At 51.5% G+C, this 19,393-nt stretch overlaps 1 protein-coding gene across 5 annotated transcripts in view; it reads right to left on the bottom strand.

Annotated features, from left to right (window-relative positions):
- Positions 1-19,393, bottom strand: part of UBE2O (ubiquitin conjugating enzyme E2 O) — a 52,303-nt gene that overhangs the window by 13,583 nt on the left and 19,327 nt on the right. The window lies entirely within an intron of this gene.

Raw genomic sequence — 19,393 nt, 5'->3', positions numbered from 1 at the left:
GACCTCAAAGGCAAATGCCGTGCTCCTCATTAGAGGTAATTTTTTTTTTTTAAAGATGTATCTATTATTTATTTATTTATTTTTATTTTTGGCTGTGCTGGGTCTTCGCTGCTGATGGGCCTTCTCTAGTTGTGGCGCACGGGCTTAGGTTGCTCCACAGCATGTGGGATCTTCCCAGACCAGGGATTGAACGCGTGTCCCCTGCACTGGCAGGCAAATTCTTAACCACTGTGTCACCAGGGAAGTCCCTCACTCGAGGTAATTCTGATCACACTGAAAAGTGTGGCTAAATGACAGAGCACGTAAGGCCTCATTTAAATTAAAGATTTAACAGCCCACTCCGTAGAGAGCAAAACATTTTGCTATGAGTGGAATCCTTTTTCCACCTTCTGCCTGCCCTGCGTCCCTGCCGCTGAGTGCTGAGCAGGGTGGGCTGGAGGAGGAGCAGGACACTGGGCCGAGGGTCACCCTGAGGCTGCTATCAGCTGCACCACCTTCTAATCTGGGCTATCCTGCCGGGCCAGCTGCAGCCTACTCCTTATCTACTGCCCCGCGGAGGACTACAGGCTGCTGCTTAACTCTCAGGACGCTGGCTTCTGGCGTCTGGCCAACTGCATAGCAAGCACTGACCCTTCCCTCCACGACAGCCACCCCCCTTCCCAATCCCCCACAACAGCCCAGCGGGAGGTGCTTCTCCCCTGGGCCAGCGCGTCTTCCTTGCTGGCTCCCCAAACCTGGGGCCACTCCTCTGTGGTTCTTCACTGGGTCCTGGGAACGGGTGGTCCTTGGCTGCCCTAGCTCTGTATCTCCAAGACCCCAAACTATGGGGATGGGAGAGCTGTTCCCTCAAACACACAGCCAAAGGCTCCTCAAGATCACTGCACCGCAGCACTTGGGGCCTGGAGAGGTGACCTCCAGAAGAGGAGAACTGAGATACTGAAAAGGCAGACACGCACTTAAGGTCACCAAAATCCTAGCAACGACAACTAGCGCAAACCCTGCTGTTAGTGGGATGCGACTTAAAAAAAAAGTAAATGGGAAGCAATGGGCTCACCATCAACAGGGACACAAGCTTCTCCAGAGGAGAAGGAGCCCCGGGGTTACGCACACCGGACACTCACCAGTGCCGGCGCTGCGGCTTCACAAAGTGCTCCTGTAGAAGGTGGGGCGAGCGGCTCAAGAGGATTACAAGGCAGTGAAGGCACAGATGGCCGCTGGGCACCCAGTGCACCGTCAGAGCTCAGCCAGTGCCCGCTGTGATCACGTCACCTGCCTCCGCCGCCCCCCAGATGCAGGATGAAGACCCTGAGTTCAGGCTCCAAGATCCCAGGAGGCTGTGAGGGGCCACGTGGAGCTCTGCTAAGGGTGTGCTGGGACGACAGTGCTGTTTTTCTAATTCAAAGAACCTCCTATCCTGTAACCCTCTCGGCCCAAATCGATGGGTGGGACATAGCATTTTCTATGCTGTCCCACCCTATCTCAAACCCACTTCAGACTTCAAAAAGCCACAACTGCAGGTCTCCCCAAGTTGCCACAGAAACCAGAAGCTGCAGTGAGGGCAAACTCCCTGGGAGAGGGACTGTGCTGTGAGGGGTGGGAGGCGACATGGCACTCGGCTGGGCTGCAGGCACAGGCGGCCTCGCCGGCTCGCGGGCCCTGAGAAGAGACCCAAGTTGAGCCTGCGTGTCATCCCAACCTCAGTGTAGGTGTCAGTCCTGAGAGAGCTGCCAGGAAAGGAGGGGAGTGGCCCAGGTGCAAAACCTAAATCAGTGCGGTCTTTGACAGGACAGGGCCCAGCCTCGCTGCCTCCGAGGGTACAGGGGAAACTGAGGCTCCCGCTCTGAGGCCAAAGCAGGAACAACACAGCCAGTGAAAGCTGGCATCACCGCCAGGCCAGCGGCAGGTTTTCTCCTTCCTCCCTTTGCAGAACCTCTGTGAGGCTGTGGGGCAGGCAGGTCCCATTGTTCACCAGGCAGGAGGGGGGCCTGGTGAGCCAATGTGTCCCCGGATGTGGCTCTCTTGACCTGCATGTGGCCTCTTGCTGGAGTCTGACTCCCCTCCACCATGAAGCTGGGTCTCCAGGCTCTTCTAATCTTGCATGACAATGAGAAGAGCAGAAGTGACAGGGAGGAGAGGGAGTGCAGGGGCCACTGTTCTGGCTACATTCCCTTCCCTTGGGAATTCCAGAAAATGAGAATAAGACGCCTGGGAGGGCGAGGATGGCCCACAAGTCTCTCCATGCTCTCTCACAACTTTCCCTCCCAGGTGCCCACGCCCCACCATGCCGGGAACTGCTCTTGTCACATTTGTTAGCCGCTCCCGCAGGGCACCTCCCACAGAACGGCGCTTCCCCACGTCCTCCTCGCCTCTCCCTGTTCCGGGCACGTGCTCCCTGCATCTCAAAGGCTTTCAGAATCCCCGCTCTGGAAGGAAGCTCTGCTCTGGAGGCCCGCCCCCCCCCCCCCCCCCCCCCCACAGCGACAGCACAGCTGGTGGTGTTACACTCCAGGCAGCTCTCTAGCACTTCTCGAGTTTTAACCTGAGAAATCCTCCACAGCTCCACGAAAGAAGTGTACTGTCTTTACAGATAAGTAAACTGAGACAAAGAGAAAATAAGTCCTAAGTGGTGCAGCCACGACTGAACTCAGGCAGTCCAGCTCAAGTCCATTCTCTTAACCACATGAAAAGCTCCTCCCTCCCCAGAGCGGTAGAGATAAGAACGGGGTAAAACACATTCCTGGCAGGTCCACACACTCTGAAAAACAGTAAATCTTCTCCTGTTCTGTTCGCTTCTGGGGCACATGGCAGCAGCTGTGGTGGCTCTTGCCTGCAGATGTCATCAGGGCCCTGAGCGCCCCCCGAGGCCGTCAGGTGGGAGGTGCCGGCGTCTCAGCAGTCCGCCCTCCCGCGCTCCTCCTGCCCTGACATCACACGCCCAGGTCACAGGCACCAGACACCAGAGGCGAACACCAGAGGGCGCTGTGCCTGCTCTAAGAAAACGCCAGATTCTAGCGTGAAACCAAGCCATGAAAAAGAGCCACGTTTTTTGGTTAGGTGCACCCTGGATGCAGTTTTAAAAAAACTGTTACTAGATGGGATCTGAGGCGGAAGGTGGATAGATTTTAACTGTCATTATCGGCTCTAAAATTCTGAACAACCTCTTAGGTGGTGACCTATCATTTAACATTTCTTGAGAGAGAGAGCTGTAGCCGTCAGAGGTTTCTGAACAGAAAAAAAGACAAGAAAGATAACACTGAAATGTTAAAGTGTCTGAACAAAGAGGGGCTACAGGTGGCTTTAAAAATGAACATGCATTACTTTGGAGGCTTTTCTTTTTTAATTTTTTAAATTGACGTATAGTTGATTTACAATATTGTGTGTTTCAAGCGTACAGCATAGCGATTTGTTTTTGTGGGGTTTTTGCAGATTATATTCCATTATAGGTTATTACAAGAGACTGGGTATAATTCCCTGTGCTTGGACACTTATGTGACACGTCTCTGGGACGTGCTTGGTGGGTGCTTGAGAACCCACATCCTTTGCTGGCACTGCCTCTTCTGGAAACAGGAGTAGCAAACAACACACCTGCCCCTCGTGGAGAGGATTCCTGCACCTGCTCTGGGGCCGGAGAGCCAGGCTTCAGGGAGGACAGGACTGGTGAGGTAAGTTCTGCTCTGACTCAGCCTCCATTCTAGTGCAGCAAAGGGACAGACAGATGTGCGCACGCGCGCGCGCGCACACACACACAGAGGTCAGGTGGTGACTTGTGCCATACAGGAAACCAAGGCACTACAGGGGCGTGTGGGGAGAGACTGGAAGCAGGAGGCCAGCAGAGCGAGTTATTTTAAGTGGGTGATCAGGAAAGGCCACTCCAAGATGACATGTGACCAGAGATCTGAGTGTATTAAGGCAGTGAGCTTTCCAAGCAGACAGAAGAGCTGCCCTGAAGGCCTGGGGGAGTGTGCCGGGAGTGTCTGACGACCAGCTGAGGTCCACAGGGCTGCGACGGAGCACCAAGCAGCAGGAGGCGAGGCCAGGTGCCAGGGGCCTTCGAGGAAGCACCAGGGAAGGACCTGCGCATTCGTCCTGAGTGAGACGGAAGCTCCTGCAGGTCTCGGAGCGGAGGGCCCCGCTGAAAGAATCATCTGGCTACTGGGCAGAGAACATGCTGTAGGGAGACCATGTAGCCCAGTGGTTCTCAACTTAGGACGGCCCTGCCCTCAGAGGACATTCATAACACTTTTGGTTGTCACGGCTGGGGGAAGGGGCTCCTGGTGGGCAGAGGCAGGGATGCTGTTAAACATCCGACAATGCACAGTACAGCCCCCATGACAGAGAACGATCCGGCCCAAAGCATCAGCAGTGCCGAGGCTGAGGAGCCCTGAGGCTGTTCCCAAGAGAGCCTGGTGGTGCTGAGACCAGAGGTGGGCGAGAGGATCACCCCCTGGATTCTTTCTGAAGTCAGAGCTAATGAGGTGCTTCAAGTGGGAAAGCAATGCGGTGGCAAAGGGAGGAGCGGGCACACTGCCGGGGGAAGGCAACATGGCCGGGGGGCTGGGCACTTCTGCCCCACCGCCACTTGAGCTCCAAGGAGCTCTGCCCCGGCCTGGAGGCCCACTCTCCGCCCCCCACTGCTCCCCTGAGCTGCGGCTCTGATGCTGGCACTGACGGCACAGCAGGAACAAGGAGCGCAGCTCTCGGTCTAGACCCTCACTCCTAAGGCTGCTCTCGACTGACCTGGAAGAACCTAATTCACCGTATAAAAATGCTCCAAGGATAGAAAAAGGCAAACTGAGGCTGATCAACTGGCTGAAAACACAAGGAAGCTGAAATAAGAAGCCACTTTCAAGTGGATCTGAACGTCACATCCTGTAGGACTGGGTGGCTCTAAGGGCTGGCCTGCTCAGTGGGGGCCGGGCACTCGCCCTAGGAGAAAAAGGGGGGCTTCATGCCTGGTCACTAAGATCAGTATCCACTAACAGGGCTCCTAGTGTGAGAGGGGAAGAGGCAGGAAGTCAAAAAACAGGAAAAGGAGGGCCGTTAAAGGGGCCTGAGCATCTGTGTCAAGGCTGGAAGCCAGCTGCCCACCACTGCCATCTCCTGTCAAACTCCGGCAAGGCTGAAACATGGTGCAGGGCGGTGGGGGTGGGGGGTGCCCTTGGACCCACAGCAAGAAAGCCACGCAGTCTTCCCTACGGCGATGTGAGCTGTACCAGACCCTCAACTGACAATGGGAGTAGCTTCAAACAAAACGCCAGCACTCACAGTCTTGGGTCACAAGGCCAAGCTGTCTGCCAGCCCCATACCGTACCCCTGGGGAGTGAGTGGAAGACGGGACGTCTTGCTGTGGCCCCTGGTCTGGGCTGTGTCCAGTGGCCTGAGCCAGGCCCTCCCTGGGGAGGGAGGGGAGAGACAAGTGGCAGGTCCGGCAGACGCACGGGAGATGAGGCTGTGTACCTGGGCTAGGACGCAAAGAACAGACTCCTGAAAGGGATATGACGAGGTCAGACCAGGGCTGGAAGTTTCTGAAGGCCTGCTACTCCCCAAGTGGTAAAAAACAATCTGAGAAACACCATCCCTCCCACCTCTCACACAGCTCAAGCGAGGACAGTAGTCAGTGGGGGGTGGGGAGGAGACTCCAGGGCCCCCTAACCAGCCCCTCACTCCCTCGGCCGAGGTCGCAGATGCTGAAGAAGGCCCCAGTCCTGCTGCCCCAGGGTCCGCTCGGCTGCCAGCACCCCAGCTCACTGCAGTGGCCACCCAGCTGCACTCCAGGCCAAGGTGGAGTGGAGGGCATGCTGGTCACTGGCTGAGAAGCCCAATCCAGTCTGGGGGGTTGCAAAGAGAGGAAACCATTCGATAGGAACTGTGCTAACCCTAGGACTGAGGTCAGTGAAATTTTTTTAGTGCTTCCTATAGATTCAAGGCTAGAGAAGAATACAAATGTAAAATAAGGACTGTACACAGCCTTTAAAGCATTTAGAAGGATCTGGTGTGGAGATGGGTGGGGAAGGGGGAACCGGCAGGCCCAGGGATATGCACTCCCTCCCTCCAAGCAAATGCAATTTGGAGGCCAGAGAAGCTGCGATGCCAGGCTGGGACGTCTACCTCACAGTGCGGAATTCTGAAAGAGCCTTGGAAATCCTAGGATGGAATGTTCCCTAGAGTAGTGTTTTTCTTCTCTTTTTGGCCGTGCCACTCAGCCCGTGGGATCCCAGTTCCCCGACCAGGGATGGAACCCAGGCCCTTGGAGGCGAAAGCATAGAGTCCTAACCACTGGGCAGCCAGGGAATTCCCAAGCAGTGTTTTTCATAATGAGAGTTGTAACCCATTAGTGGGTTATGAAATCAATTTAGTGGGTCACGGCCAACACTGGGTGCATCACGTACAGGAAGGCTAGGTACTGTTTTGAGACAACTTTTCCATTTGTATATAAAACATATATGTGTCCTGGGTCACGATGTAAAATGTATATCCTATGGTGGGTCACTTTCAAGAAGTTCACAAGCCCCCACCCTACCTATCTGCTCTGCTGGTTCTCTCTGGTTAGGGTCAGCCAGTTACATTCAGCAGAGAGAGACATCTCTTCTCATCAAAGGCTGGTCTAGAGCCAAAAACAAGCGAACAATCAAAAATCCTAGGATCCAGGGTTTTTACACATAGATACTGTGGGGGTGGGGAACTTTTAACTCTTTCTGACATTACTTAAAATGTCAATAAGCTGGCTTTCAGAACAGTAAAACTGGGACTGGCAGGAAATGGTACCAACTGTGGACTGGAGCTGGGCTCCTCTTCCAGCTTTCAGTTCTGAATGGACTTGGGGCTGTGACTGGCCCGTGAGTCCAGCAAACGCCAGTGTAATGACTTTCTCAGTTGACCATCACGTGACTGAGGCCCTAAAAATCCCGCCACCAGCAAGCTGCCCACCCGAGGATGGAAGGCTTTACCAGCAAACACAAATGGCCAGAGGGCCTCACAGGCGTGGGGGAGGAGGAGAGCTGGAAATGGCTGGGCGGTGGAAGAAAAGACGAACGCTGGTGCCCCTAACTGGAAAATTCTGTCAATCACATGCTACAGAAACCATTCAACAGAAGCTCTGCTAAAACCAAAGACTGAAGTTAATAGCTTTTTAGTGTTTCCTGTAGATTCAGAATGAGACAAGAATACAAATACACAGGTACGTGTCCTTGCTTTACAGAACTTACATTTAGATGGGGAGACAAAATGAAAATACCTGAAAACATTTACACAAGTAAATACACTGCTGAGCTGGGTAGAGAGACACAAATTCCTGTTACCAAATGGCAGGTGGGGGAAGGCGGGAAGGGCCAGGCCGCAAAGGAAATGTCTATCAGCGATGCAGGCAAGGGGTGCCATCCCCCAACCCCTGCAGATGAAACCTGGCCAGGCCTCTGTACTCTCAACCCCCACGACAGCCCTGTCCCCAGGGACCCCCCTCTCTGATGGCACACTGCGGTCCAGAGGCCTGCAATCAGGGCCGGCAATGCAGCGTGACTGCATCGCTGCCTGGAAACGGCAGCTGCAGCCTGCCAGCTTGCTGGAATGGCCCAGAGGCACAGCCTGCCCAAGGGGACAGAGAAAGGGGACCGAGTCCAACTGCCTGCTAAGTGAGCGGGAAGGACCGGGGAGCTGTGTCTGGCAGCAGCCCAGCTGGAGCCCGGGCAGCAGAGCTGGGTCTCTGCAGATGCTGCAGTGTTTGGGGTGCAGCGTATGTGTTCCAGTGGCAAGAGCCGGCATGGAGAAAGAACCCAGCACTGCACCCAGTCTCTTGGCCCCTTGCTTATCCACTTGGCTCTAAAAAGGACAAAACAGCCCAGGGCTCTCGGATTAGAAAGGAGGGTACAGATGGGAAGCTTTAGACTGAGAAGGCCTCCCTCCTCAAGAGGTTTGACTAAAAGGTAGAAAAGTAAACAGCATGATTTCACGTTTGTTCTCATGGCCGGGCTGCTGGGCACCCGCCCCTGGGAGTAAGCAGAGAGCGAGCCCTCTGTCCAGGTGCAGAGAGAGCCCAACGCTGCTTTCCAGACCCCCACCCTCACCCCAGGTGTCTGACGTCAGGTGAGTTCACAGAACAATGACCCAGGCTGGTAATCCCATGAACAGACCTTTACGGAGCTCGTGCTGTGCAGGGAAAAGCCCCACGTGGAGGTACCGCTGTGGTCACTCACTCCACAGAGGAGGCTGGAGGCTCAGAGAGGTAAGTGACCTGCCCCAGACCATCCGGCGCTAGGACTCCAGAGCCCTGGATCTGCTAGTATCCTTCCTCATTTGGCATGCATGGCCCTCCACACAGCCCTTGCTACCCCTGGGGCATTGTCCTGGATCTCACTGAAAATGTAGACTCTCAGGCCCCAGCCCAGCCGCCCTAGAATGCACAGGTTGACAAGGTCTCCAGGTGACTCATGTGCACATCACCTCGTCCCCACGTAAGAGTGGCTCTTAACAGAGGGGCGTCAGGATAGAAGGAGGGCCCCATTCCAGGCTTGCTGCCCAAGTCCCCAGGATGGTATTCTGAAAACAGGCACTCTGGAAAAGTTCCTAAAGTGATTTTGATACATATCCCCCCAATCCTGGCTATTCTGACTGGCATTTTAAAGGCAGGAAGGGAGAAGGAGAGAGAGCTAAAAGGGATTGTATCTGAGTCCAGTGGGGCAGGCCAAGCCCACTCTCAACTATAAAGGACCCCACGTGGAAGAAACACAGCCTCCCTGAACCCACACCAACCTCTGCTTGTTTCTCAAACACCTGCGGTGACTATTTCAAGGCATGAAATGGATACCCATCCTAGGGTACTGGGTGTCACTCAGGCACCAACTGGCCTGGTGACTCTGGCACAGACCGAATGGCTCCTGGGGGCCGCTATTACCTCTTGGTTTGATGGTTAAGTCCTAAAAACCTGACTGACCACGAAAAAGCAGAATCCCAGAGGCTGGGAGGAAGCATCTCTCCAGCCCTGTGGGTACAGTGAGACGAGGCTGCGGCTGGCCACACAGCTCAAGAGCCACGTTGTGCAGAGGCCACAATGTTGCCACGCCCCAGCTGTGTGCAGCAAGTCCCATCACCTCCCTGGGCGTCACCTGGGACAGGCAGTCCTGGACTGGACGAGCTCTGGGCCCTTCCAGCTCTAGCCCTTGTCCCCTGCAATGTCTCCAGGAGCCCTGGAGTCTATCTGCCCAGCACCTGTCTCTGCTGAGGGGCCACGGGGTAGTCCATTTGAGACGTGTTTCCCCATAGATCCCCCAAAGGGGGTGGCTTAAAGGAAAAGATGGCCCTGGTCCACATGGCCTGAGAAGGCCCGGGAATAGGAGCGCCAGGACAATGCCTGGACCAGGCTCCATCCCAGGAACTTAGAGCTCAGCTGGAGAAAACAAATACATGAAATGACATGACAGAAACGAGATGCAGAAATTAATGTACAGGTGCATCTTGATTTAGATATCATTACTAAAAAGTCTTTTACAAAATGAACAGGATTTTAGAATCAGGGAGCCCGTGCAAGAAAACCCACAGGAAATCTTACAGTATGCAAATTACCACCTTCTGGTTTATATGGTCAAAATTCTCCTCCCCTTTTAATGATGGCAGACACACCCACCTCAGTGATGAGCAGATACGGCCAAGAGTGAGTCAGAGTGAGGGAGAGAGGGTGCACTGAGCTGGGTGGCAGGGTGGCACTCAAGGGTCTGCCTTGGAGGAGGGCGACCCAGGGCTTGGGAGTGTGGAGGAGACAGCACTGCATGGGCCGGGGGCCAACAGCAGGTGCTCTCAGGCCTGGGTGAGCACGGACAGAGGGAGGGAAGGGGAAGGAGTGTCCGAGTGCCTGACAGACCTCGTCCAGTCCTCACAGACCCCTCAGGAGGAAGGCCCTCGGAACAACGCGCGGGGGAGGTCACAGAGCTGGGACACAGGGAGTGAGCCTCTCCAGCCCCCCTCCCAGCACCAGGACAAGACCCTGGCCCGACTCTCTTCTGTACCATAAAGCACGAGACTTCGCTCCTTTCTTCCTCTGCACTCCTCTAGGGCCCACGTAGGAAGGGCTTCTCAGCCAGGATTCATATCATAAATCTGAAGAAGGAAATGCTTCCTGAGAGTGAGAGATCAACACGTATTTGAACTACTGGACGCCCATCTCTAGACACCAAGCCCTAGAATCAGCAGCTGAAGGTGCGTTTTGGCTGACACACACTGTGTTTGGTCTTCGAAGGGCAACTGGTGGAACCCAACCGATGACCCCATAAAAACAGAGTGGAGAACTCTGGATATTTTATTCAGCAGTGAGTGTTGAAACAGCAAAAGATTATGAAGAAAAATGGAGGCTGCTTTGACAGGTCCCTTGGGAGGAGGACTAGGTCTTCAGGCAACTATCAGAACCCTCAGAGCTCTTTCAAAAACACAGATTCCTGGTTTTTTTTTAAACCCGAAACCTACTGAACAAATCTCTGGGTGAAGCCAGGAACCTATTTCTTAACATTTCCTGGGCGAGTCCGATGACTGCCCTGGTTAAAATAATTCTACTTCAACCAGTATGTTTCCCTTCCTTCTAAAACAAAATAGGACCCTGATTACTTAGAGACATTTGTTTTTAATTTTAAAAATATTTTAAAAATATATCTTTATTGGATTATAATTGCTTTACACCGTTGTTAGTTTCTGCTGTACAACAAAGTGAATCAGCTATATGTATACCCATATCCCCTCCCCCGTGAGCCTCCCTGCACCCTCCCCATCCCACCCCTCCAGGTCGTCACAAAGCGCAGAGCTGACCTCCCAGTGCTATACCGCAGCTTCTCACTGTTTAAAAAGTTTCAAGACAAAAATCCAGGGATCAAAATGCAAAAGCAAGGTGGATTAAAATAATTAACAAAGTGAGGTTCAACTCATACCCATCCCTCAGTATCCCTGACACACTCCTCCTGCGGTTCAGCCTAGAACACATAGGCACTAGGTCCTCTAAACAATGTGGCCCCAACTCTGACCTCTGCTCAGGTGGTCCAGGCGCTGGTCTAGGTCAGCTTCTAGACAGACACCAAGAACAAAGCCCCAGACCCTGCTGACCAAGAGCCCTGGGAGCTGACCCAGGCCAGCTGCTGCCTAGGTGGCAAAGGGCAGAACCTGCCAGCACGCATCTCTGGACCCCCGGGGGAACGCAGTTTCCCACCATAAAGACTTCCGGGCAGAAAGGCAGCTCCTAGGCCCATGTTGTGGCTACAAGAACGTGATTTTTAGAGCTGGGTTACTGGACGGGAAGGAGCCGGTGCATCAGATGTGGCTCTCCTTGCCTGCAAGACCTCAGAGTCTGAGAAGGAACCGCCCCGGCAGGAAGGCGAGTCACCGCCTGATCCAATGCCCCAAGCTGACCTCCAGGAGCTCGCCTCACAGACACTCCCGCTCCCTCTTCTTCACCTTCCCCACTTCAAACCCACAGAAAAATGACATCATCTTCAAAACGATGCCATCTCTGGTCAGCAGAGAGCTGGGGCCTCGTTCCCGCAGTGGCTCGTGACACGGAGTCTCACCTCCACCCAGGACATCTGCGGCTCCTGCGGTCCATGCTCCCAAGCTCTGAGAATCAGCTGCTAATCAACAGCCACGCTCTCTACAAAATGCATCCTATCTTTCGAAGCAGACTCAGACTGAAAGGGATTCACTCAGCACTGCTATTTTTAAAAATGCAAATATGGGAGGAGAAAACAGTAAAAATAACACACCCAGAGTCCTGGTCCAAGGCAGAGTCTTTCCTCAGGGGTCAGGGTCTCACTGCGGGGTTGGGGGGGGGCAGGGTGGCTCATCTCCATCAGCAGTTTTGCTTTCATCATACCAGTGGCTCAGAGCCCCCGCCTCACGCACTCCCTGAGCCACCCCCAGGCAGGTAAGGGGGATCTACACCAGAGGGGCAGGAGCTTTCACAACCCCGCCCAGAACGACTGTGTCAGAACAATGCTGGTCCTCTGCCTTCCTCAATTCCAAAACTACATCTTTCCAAGACAAACTGGGGTGGGTGCTGCAAACATTTTCTGCCCTCCCCGCCACCAGCCCAGAAGCTGGAGCTTGGTGAAGGCACAGGAAGCCAAGAAGGAAGAGACGCACAACCCCTGGGATGGAAAGCAAGCCACGGCCTCGCACTACTGAGTGATGGTCTTAACAGCCAGCTGGTCTCAACCCGCTGACAGTCTGATGGATCTGCCTGATCCCCACTGCCGATGCCACAGCCACCGAGAGCCACACAGACAGGATGGCCCTGCCACACCCCAGCACCAACCCTGACATGTCTTCCTTTCCTTAGTCACCCCATGTCACTAAAATCAGGTCATGAAAGGATTAGGTAGCCTGTCTTCTGAGCAGAGATTTCTAACAAAATGAAGCACAAACACTTAGCAGTCCGCTTGTGGGCTAAGTTCGTGGTAACTGGCATGGCTGGGAAAGTGAAAGGACTCACCACCACCCACTGGAGAGAGGTGAGGAGGAAACACCTACTGGCACTGTAGACTCAGCTTGGGCCTGCATGGTCACAACCCCTCCAAAGACTGAAATGCCAGCATCATCACCTAGGCCACCAGAGCATGGAAGGCGACTATTTTCTGCTCTCCTAAGGACAGTGATAATTAGCACCACTGCGATGCACTAACACACTGCGACGGACGCACTGGGGCGTCAGCCCCCGTGCTTGAGAAGGGCTGGAGACTTGCCGGGGGTACACAGTACACCTTTTACAATAAACACCTAGCCTTCCTATCTCTCCTACTTGGGCTGTCCGTATTTCTCTTAATCCCTGGGGCCTCAAAGCTGGCCAACAGGCTGCTGGACCAAAGTCTAAAGAAGAATCAGAAGACAACCACAGTCTGGCGTCTGTAGAATTCTTCCCACTTCCTGCAGGTTGTATCCAGATGCCCTCAAGGACCACCAATCAATCTAAGTGGAGGAAGATGGGGACAAGGATGCTGCTACAGTCCTTCCTTCAAGGTCCAACCAAGCCACGTGCATGGCACGTGGTAAGTAATGGAAACAGTGGTTCTTTTGCCCTCCCACGCCCACCCCACTTATGCTTTCCCAGCAATTTCAGAGTTTACTTCCCCCATCAGTAGTTTGAACTGCCCTGAAATGGCAGGTGTTGTATGAAGCTGTGAAGTGGACCACACAGGGAGAGGGCACGACACAAGGCATCTAACATGAACCTGGCTTTCCTCAGGCCTGGGCTCCAGACCTGCCTCTTCTCTCTCGGGGGCTCGGCAGGGACAGATAGGTCCAGCGGAGGCTGCCGAGGGAGTCTGAAGAGTCCAGCCTGCGAGGCCACCAGGGCAGCGCCTGCAGCCTGGCCACGCAGGAGTCAGAGCCCAGGCACCTCCATGAGGTGCACAGGCAACTGGAATCCGGCAGCCGAGCCACCCCCACCGCCCTTGCTTGGCGCAGGCAGGCTGCAGGGCTCGACTTCTGCTCCCAGTGCGCCCACCTGGCTTCAGTCCCAAACAGAACAGCCAGATCCCAGCAAGGGACCCTCGGCTGACAGCCACCTCTGAATAGGTGAGCTGCTCCCCCAACCAGACCACCTGCTGCTCAAGGGCAGAGTCCCATCACACACGTCTGCGCACATGACTGGCCATCAGCCTGGTCCAGAGGCTCAGCTCCACCCCCCGCCCCGATGGCCCCTCAGCTAACATGACAGTTCTGGGGGGTGACCCATGTCCACAGGCGCAGACACCGCGAGTGGTGGTGCTCAGGGCCCGCAGGCTGGTGCCTTTTCCAGGGTTTTGGAGGGGTGGGATGCAGACCCCCCAGCAGGCTGGAGGATGGGGTTAGGGTTAGGGCAGACACCCACCCTCCCCCACTTGTCCTCACCCTGACGTGCTGCCTTCACTCTGAGTTGGAACACAGAGCTTTCAGACTAGGCTGACACAATGGCGGCTTTTATGAAAACCAGGTCTTTTTTGGAAGGGGTGGGAAGTGGGAAGAGAAGCAAGGAAAAGGGGCTTCAAGGGGGCCTGTGCGTGTGCATGTGAGTGTGGGCACGTGTGTGAGTGTGCGTGCGCATGCACAGTGGAAAAACCCACCGATTCTAGAGACCTTTCCTGATTCTCAGAAGAGTTATATAAAAAATAGGGTAACGAAAAAAATGGGAGGGAGGGATTACCAACAGCTCCAAAGCACAAATCAATCCTAGCGCCCTTAAAAATCCTTCACGGCTTTCCACTGACTGAAACCTGCCGTGTGAGCTCCAGAAATTCAGGTAGAATAACCGTTTAAGAAACAGACTTTAAACAGTAACACTTCAACCTTCAATCTTAACACTCCAAGTTCCTGATGCTCGCAAAGCCAAGAGAAGCATTTCAGAAAAAGAACTGCTCCTCACGGTGACACGATCTGAGAACCGAAAACCACAGTGCTTTTGAGAACAAGCAAGTGCTACCTGGAAAGGTGAGGCCGTCCATCCTGCTGTTCTGTTTTGAGTCAGTCAGCCTTTCAACAATATTAAGTCCAGTTTTGATTGCTACACCAAGAGAACGTGGAGAAATCTGAGAAGATTCAGGGCAGTGCTAGAAACGGGACCTATGAGGAAAGAGGGAAACAAGTTCCAGGCGAGAAGCCCAGGACTGTGATTTCTGCCGTCAAGTCTACGACTTTCCTGGGGACGCAAAACAATTCTAAACGTCAGCGGAGAACTCAAAGTAGGGGTGGCTGGGCAAAAAGAAGACACCAGGGTCAGGGATTACTCTCCAGAACGGGGGCTTCCTGAGTGCCGATCTGCGTATTGTTAAAGACCCTCAAGGAGCAGACACCTCTCCATCCTTCCTGGGTCAGACCCGCCCTGCCCAGCATGGCAGCCACAAGCCACATCTGGCAACTGAGCACTTGAAATGTGACCACAAATGTGCTATAACACAGACAAGGTTACAGAGACTTAGTACAAAGAATGTAAACTACCTCAATATTTTTTATATCTGTTATATGTTCAAACAATATCTTGGCTCTATACTGCCTTAAATAAAATATATTAAAATAAATTTCACCTGCTCCTCTTACACGTAAAAAAAAAATGCGGTCACGAAGAAAAAAGAACCTTAAGTGACATTAAGTGGCTCGTATTGTATTTCTATTGAACAGCACTGATTTAAACCAGTAAATTCTTTAAAAAAAAAAAAAAAAGGAATCAAAGAGTACCAGAGGGCTTAACACTGAAAACAGCAATGCCCTGTCTTACTGTCTCAATAGTGCTCCTTTGAGAAAACCACTTTCTAATTTCTTAGCAGTTTGAATTTCTTAGCACCTCTAACTCGTAAGTTACTACCTGTGGACATTGCCTAGTGACCTCCTGTTTCTTACCCATCCCCCTTGACACCCCTCACCTTGAGTCCATTCTTCCAACAGTTCTGCAGCTTTGAAGACAGCAACCTGAATGTGCTGGAATGGTAAATGTGGCTCTGAGCTGGACCAAGGGTGCTCTGTGCAAACACACAACCTGTGTATGGACTGGTAATTTTCTCAGATAGCTATCCCTAACTTTTCCAAACACGCTCAGACAATCCATCGGCTGCCACTGAGTTTCCTCTCTCTTCCTTGGAGATCTCCCTCCTGCAGAATTCCAGTCCACCTCTCCAGCAGCCTCCCTGTGTGGGAGCTATTGTTTCCTGGGTCCCAGAAAACTCCCTTGTCTTGGTGAAGCACACCTCCCACCAGCTCCCGGAGAAAGGTCCACAGGAGGCACATTTTTCCAGTCCTTGCAGGCCTGAGGAGAAATACCTGCCAGCTGATGGGCTGGATGTGACACTCCCACAGAACATCAGGGCTTTGCTCTCAGCCCAAGGGCCTTTGTTGTTAACTGGCGCTTTTGCTCTGTTTATATTTATTGTGATCCGTGTGAATTTATTTCCAGTACCTTCAGGGCTTTCTGTCTACCACACCTTGTTCTTTGCCCTTTTTTCTAGTGAAATGACCTAGTTTTTGTAATTCTGAACACTTTCCCTCTATTGGTTTGAAGGCTTTCAATCCCATTTCTACCCTTAACATTTTAATATGTCTACGTGACTCAGAAAGTCTAAAGCAAATCAATATCCCTTCCACTCTTCCCAAACAGTTCAAAGATCGTATAATGTGTAATTCAAATGATTCCCTCTCTCATTTCCATTGTTTGTCAGGATTTTAGTTTTAACTCTCCTCAAATCAGTAATGATCACTGTTTTGTAAGTTAATGATGACTTAGCTCTACCACACGTTTCTGCCATCTCTGTACACCATTCTTTTTGCCTCTCTCTCTCGGGTTTATTTTGCTTCTTGCTGAAGTACAGTGAAGGTCTGTGAGTGAATGAACTTGGTTTTTCTTTTTGTGAAATGCCTGTATTTTGTTCTCACTACAGAATGATAAACTGGTCGCTGAAAACTAAGCCAACAACTTACTTTCCTCAGCACGCTGAAGATTTTATTCCATCGTGGTCTGGCCTCACTATTCCTACTTAGACATTTGCTGAGTTTCACTGTTGAATCTTGGGAGCAATCTGTCTTTTCCTCTCAAGCTGCCTTTAAGGTTGCTCTGATCCCTCTGGGAACTCCACAGACTCAGCCTGGGCTCCTCCTCCCATCCTCTGAGCTCAGTACTTCCTTGTTCTCTATACCATCTCTCTGGATCTCTGTGCTAATTCTACTTAATTTCTGCAGATCTATTTTCTGGTTCGTATAATTCTCTCTTGTGGTGTGTCAATTTTGCTATTTAATGTTTCCATTGGGTTTTATATGCAATGATTAGTTTTCACTGTAGAGATTTTATTTGGCTCTTCTAAAAAACAGTCTCTCTAAAATGTACTGTATCTTATTCTTTCCTTGATTTCTGTTCTTTAAGCCCTTCAATTACTTTAAACGTTATATTACAATCTCTTCTATTATCTGAACTTCTAAAATGTTGGCAATCCTCCTGTTTTTTGTTTTTTTTTTGTTTTTTTTGGCACACGGGCTTAGTTGCTCCGAGGCATGTGGGATCTTCCTGGAGCAGGGATCGAACCTGTGTCCCCTGCATTGGCAGGCAGATTCTTAACCACTGTGCCACCTAGGAAGCCCTCCTCCTGTTTTTTGAGACAGCTACCTCTTGTTTATGACTTTTGTATGTTTACTAATTTCTCAGCACGAGCTCATCATCTGTGGAATACATAGGATTCCAAGTGGCCTGCGTTGTGGAAGGGTCATTCTACAAAAGTTTTGCTTTTCTTTCTGCAAGGAGCTCCAGAAGCATCCCCAGCCTGGTGCTAGCTTGGGGATTCCTGAAACATGTGGGTATTATAAATACAGACCTCAAACTGACATGTTTCAGCTGTGCACAGAAGACCTCCCTTAACACCTCAGAGTGGGGGGCAGTGATAAACCTCCTCGCCATTTCTCTGGCTCCATGGGGGAGATTTTCTCACATCTCTTTTTTCCCCGTTTACCAGGGAATAACCCTTTGAAGGGATTTCTATTTCAATTGCATACATTTTTGTTGAAATCCAGATTTCAATTATTGTTAGGGCCTGTTTTAGGGCCCAATAAACACCCCCCAAGGGCTGCCACGGTGTCAGCAGCCGGCTCTGCTCTGGCTTTAGGGGCCCTCTTTGATTTTGGTGGCTTGCTATCCCTTTCCTTTTTTATATGCTCAGCTATATTTAAAATCTTTTGTTATATTTTACATAGCACTTCTAAGTGACTGTAGTAAGACTGGTTCTACATTAGCTCAATCTACCATGTCAGATTGGAAATCTACTCCACTGCCTTCTGGCTTCCCAGGGGACTGAAAATCCAATGCATCTTCAATCCCAATCTTTTTTATGCGACTGTTTTCTCTCTTTGGAAGTTTTATCCCCGGTGTTCTGGAATTACACAATGTGCCAGGATACATTCCTGCCCTTCATCTTCCCTTTCTCTCCTTACAGATCTCCTAGATGTCAGGTACTTTATTCTATTTACTGGGAGGCTTTGTCAACTCTTTTCTTCTAATATTATGTTTTTAATTTCTAAGAATTCTTTTTTTTTTTTCTTTCAAGAATGATTTCTTGTTCTGACTTTTATAGCATCCTGTTTTATTTCACTGACAAAATAATGACTCTCATTTCAGGCTATTCACCTTGTGTTTTGAGGGTTTCTTCTGCTGGCACTATCAATTGCTTCCTCTGATCTGTCTTTCTCCCTGCTTGTTCTGGCCTCTACCCTTCATGTTGGGAGCTTTCTGAATATGTTGTGATCCCTGGCTGTCCATTTCTATTTTAAAGTGAGTCATTGGGAAATCTTTGTGGTGATGGAACAGTCCTGTACCTCGACTGCTGTGGTGGTTACATGAGGCTGCATGTGATAAAATGGCATAGAACTGTACACACACATCAAGTACAAGTCAATTTCCTGGTTTTGATACTGTGGGTGGTAACGTATGATGTAACCATTGGGAGAAACTGGATGAAAAGTGCAGGGGACCTCTCTGTACCACTGTTGCAACTTCTTATGAATCTATAATTATTTTAAAATAAAAAATATAAAAGTTGACGCAATAAAAAGATGATGGAAGCTTTGTGACACAAGCAAGCCTTTGAACTAGTACTGACCGTATTGGCTGGGGCAGCGTCTAGCTTTTGCTTCAAGGGACTGCCAGACACTAGCAACTGCGGGCCTGTCTCTGACACTGTTCGTTCTCCTGGAGGGGAGTCCTCCAACCCTGCGCCTGGCCTGGTCTCAGGCCCTGGGATTTCCCCTCAAGCATACAGACTTCCATGAGTCCTCCCTTTCAGCCCAGGGTCACGCCGCCTGCTTCGCTCCGCCTGAGGTTTCTCATCCAGGGTCCCTGGTCAGGTTTCTCCAGAGCATTAACTCTGCTCTTGTGCGCGCAGAGGGGATAAGTATTCTCTGGTTTGTACAAGTGGACAGGTAACTTGGGGAGCTGAATTTCCCCTTACACAGACTCTCAGCCAGCCCCTCTGCCTTTAGGCCCAGGCCACACTTCGGCCTTGAGGACACCAGGCTCGAGCACTGCTCCTCCGGGCTGGGTTTCTGCAGCACTGACACTGCAGCTCCTGCTCTGCGGCCGCAGTTGCCTTCCATCGTCCACAGCTGAAGCCTACGGTCTGTTGTCTTCTCTCCCATTCTTTCTCCTCGTGGGTTTAGACATTTAAAAACTCTTTTACTCTCATTTTAGAAGGGTTTCTGGAGGAAGTGGAAATAAATGTGTTCGATCACCTGTGTTTACCTAAGTATACCATGCCAACCAGAGCTCTTTAACCTTAATTTTGCAAAGTACTTACAAACAACCACGGGACATACTTGAAGACGGAGAGACAGTAATATGTCAACAGAAACAAGAAATAAACAAGTTCAAAATTTAGAAATCCTTAGTTCTGACACTCACCTACAAGTATCTGCACACTTACTAGAC

The sequence above is a fragment of the Hippopotamus amphibius genome, chromosome 17 (genome assembly GCF_030028045.1).
Source record: "Hippopotamus amphibius kiboko isolate mHipAmp2 chromosome 17, mHipAmp2.hap2, whole genome shotgun sequence".
Lineage (NCBI taxonomy): Eukaryota > Metazoa > Chordata > Mammalia > Artiodactyla > Hippopotamidae > Hippopotamus > Hippopotamus amphibius.
The sequence above is the reverse complement of the archived record's forward strand: the minus strand, read 5'-3'. Positions and strand labels throughout refer to the sequence as shown.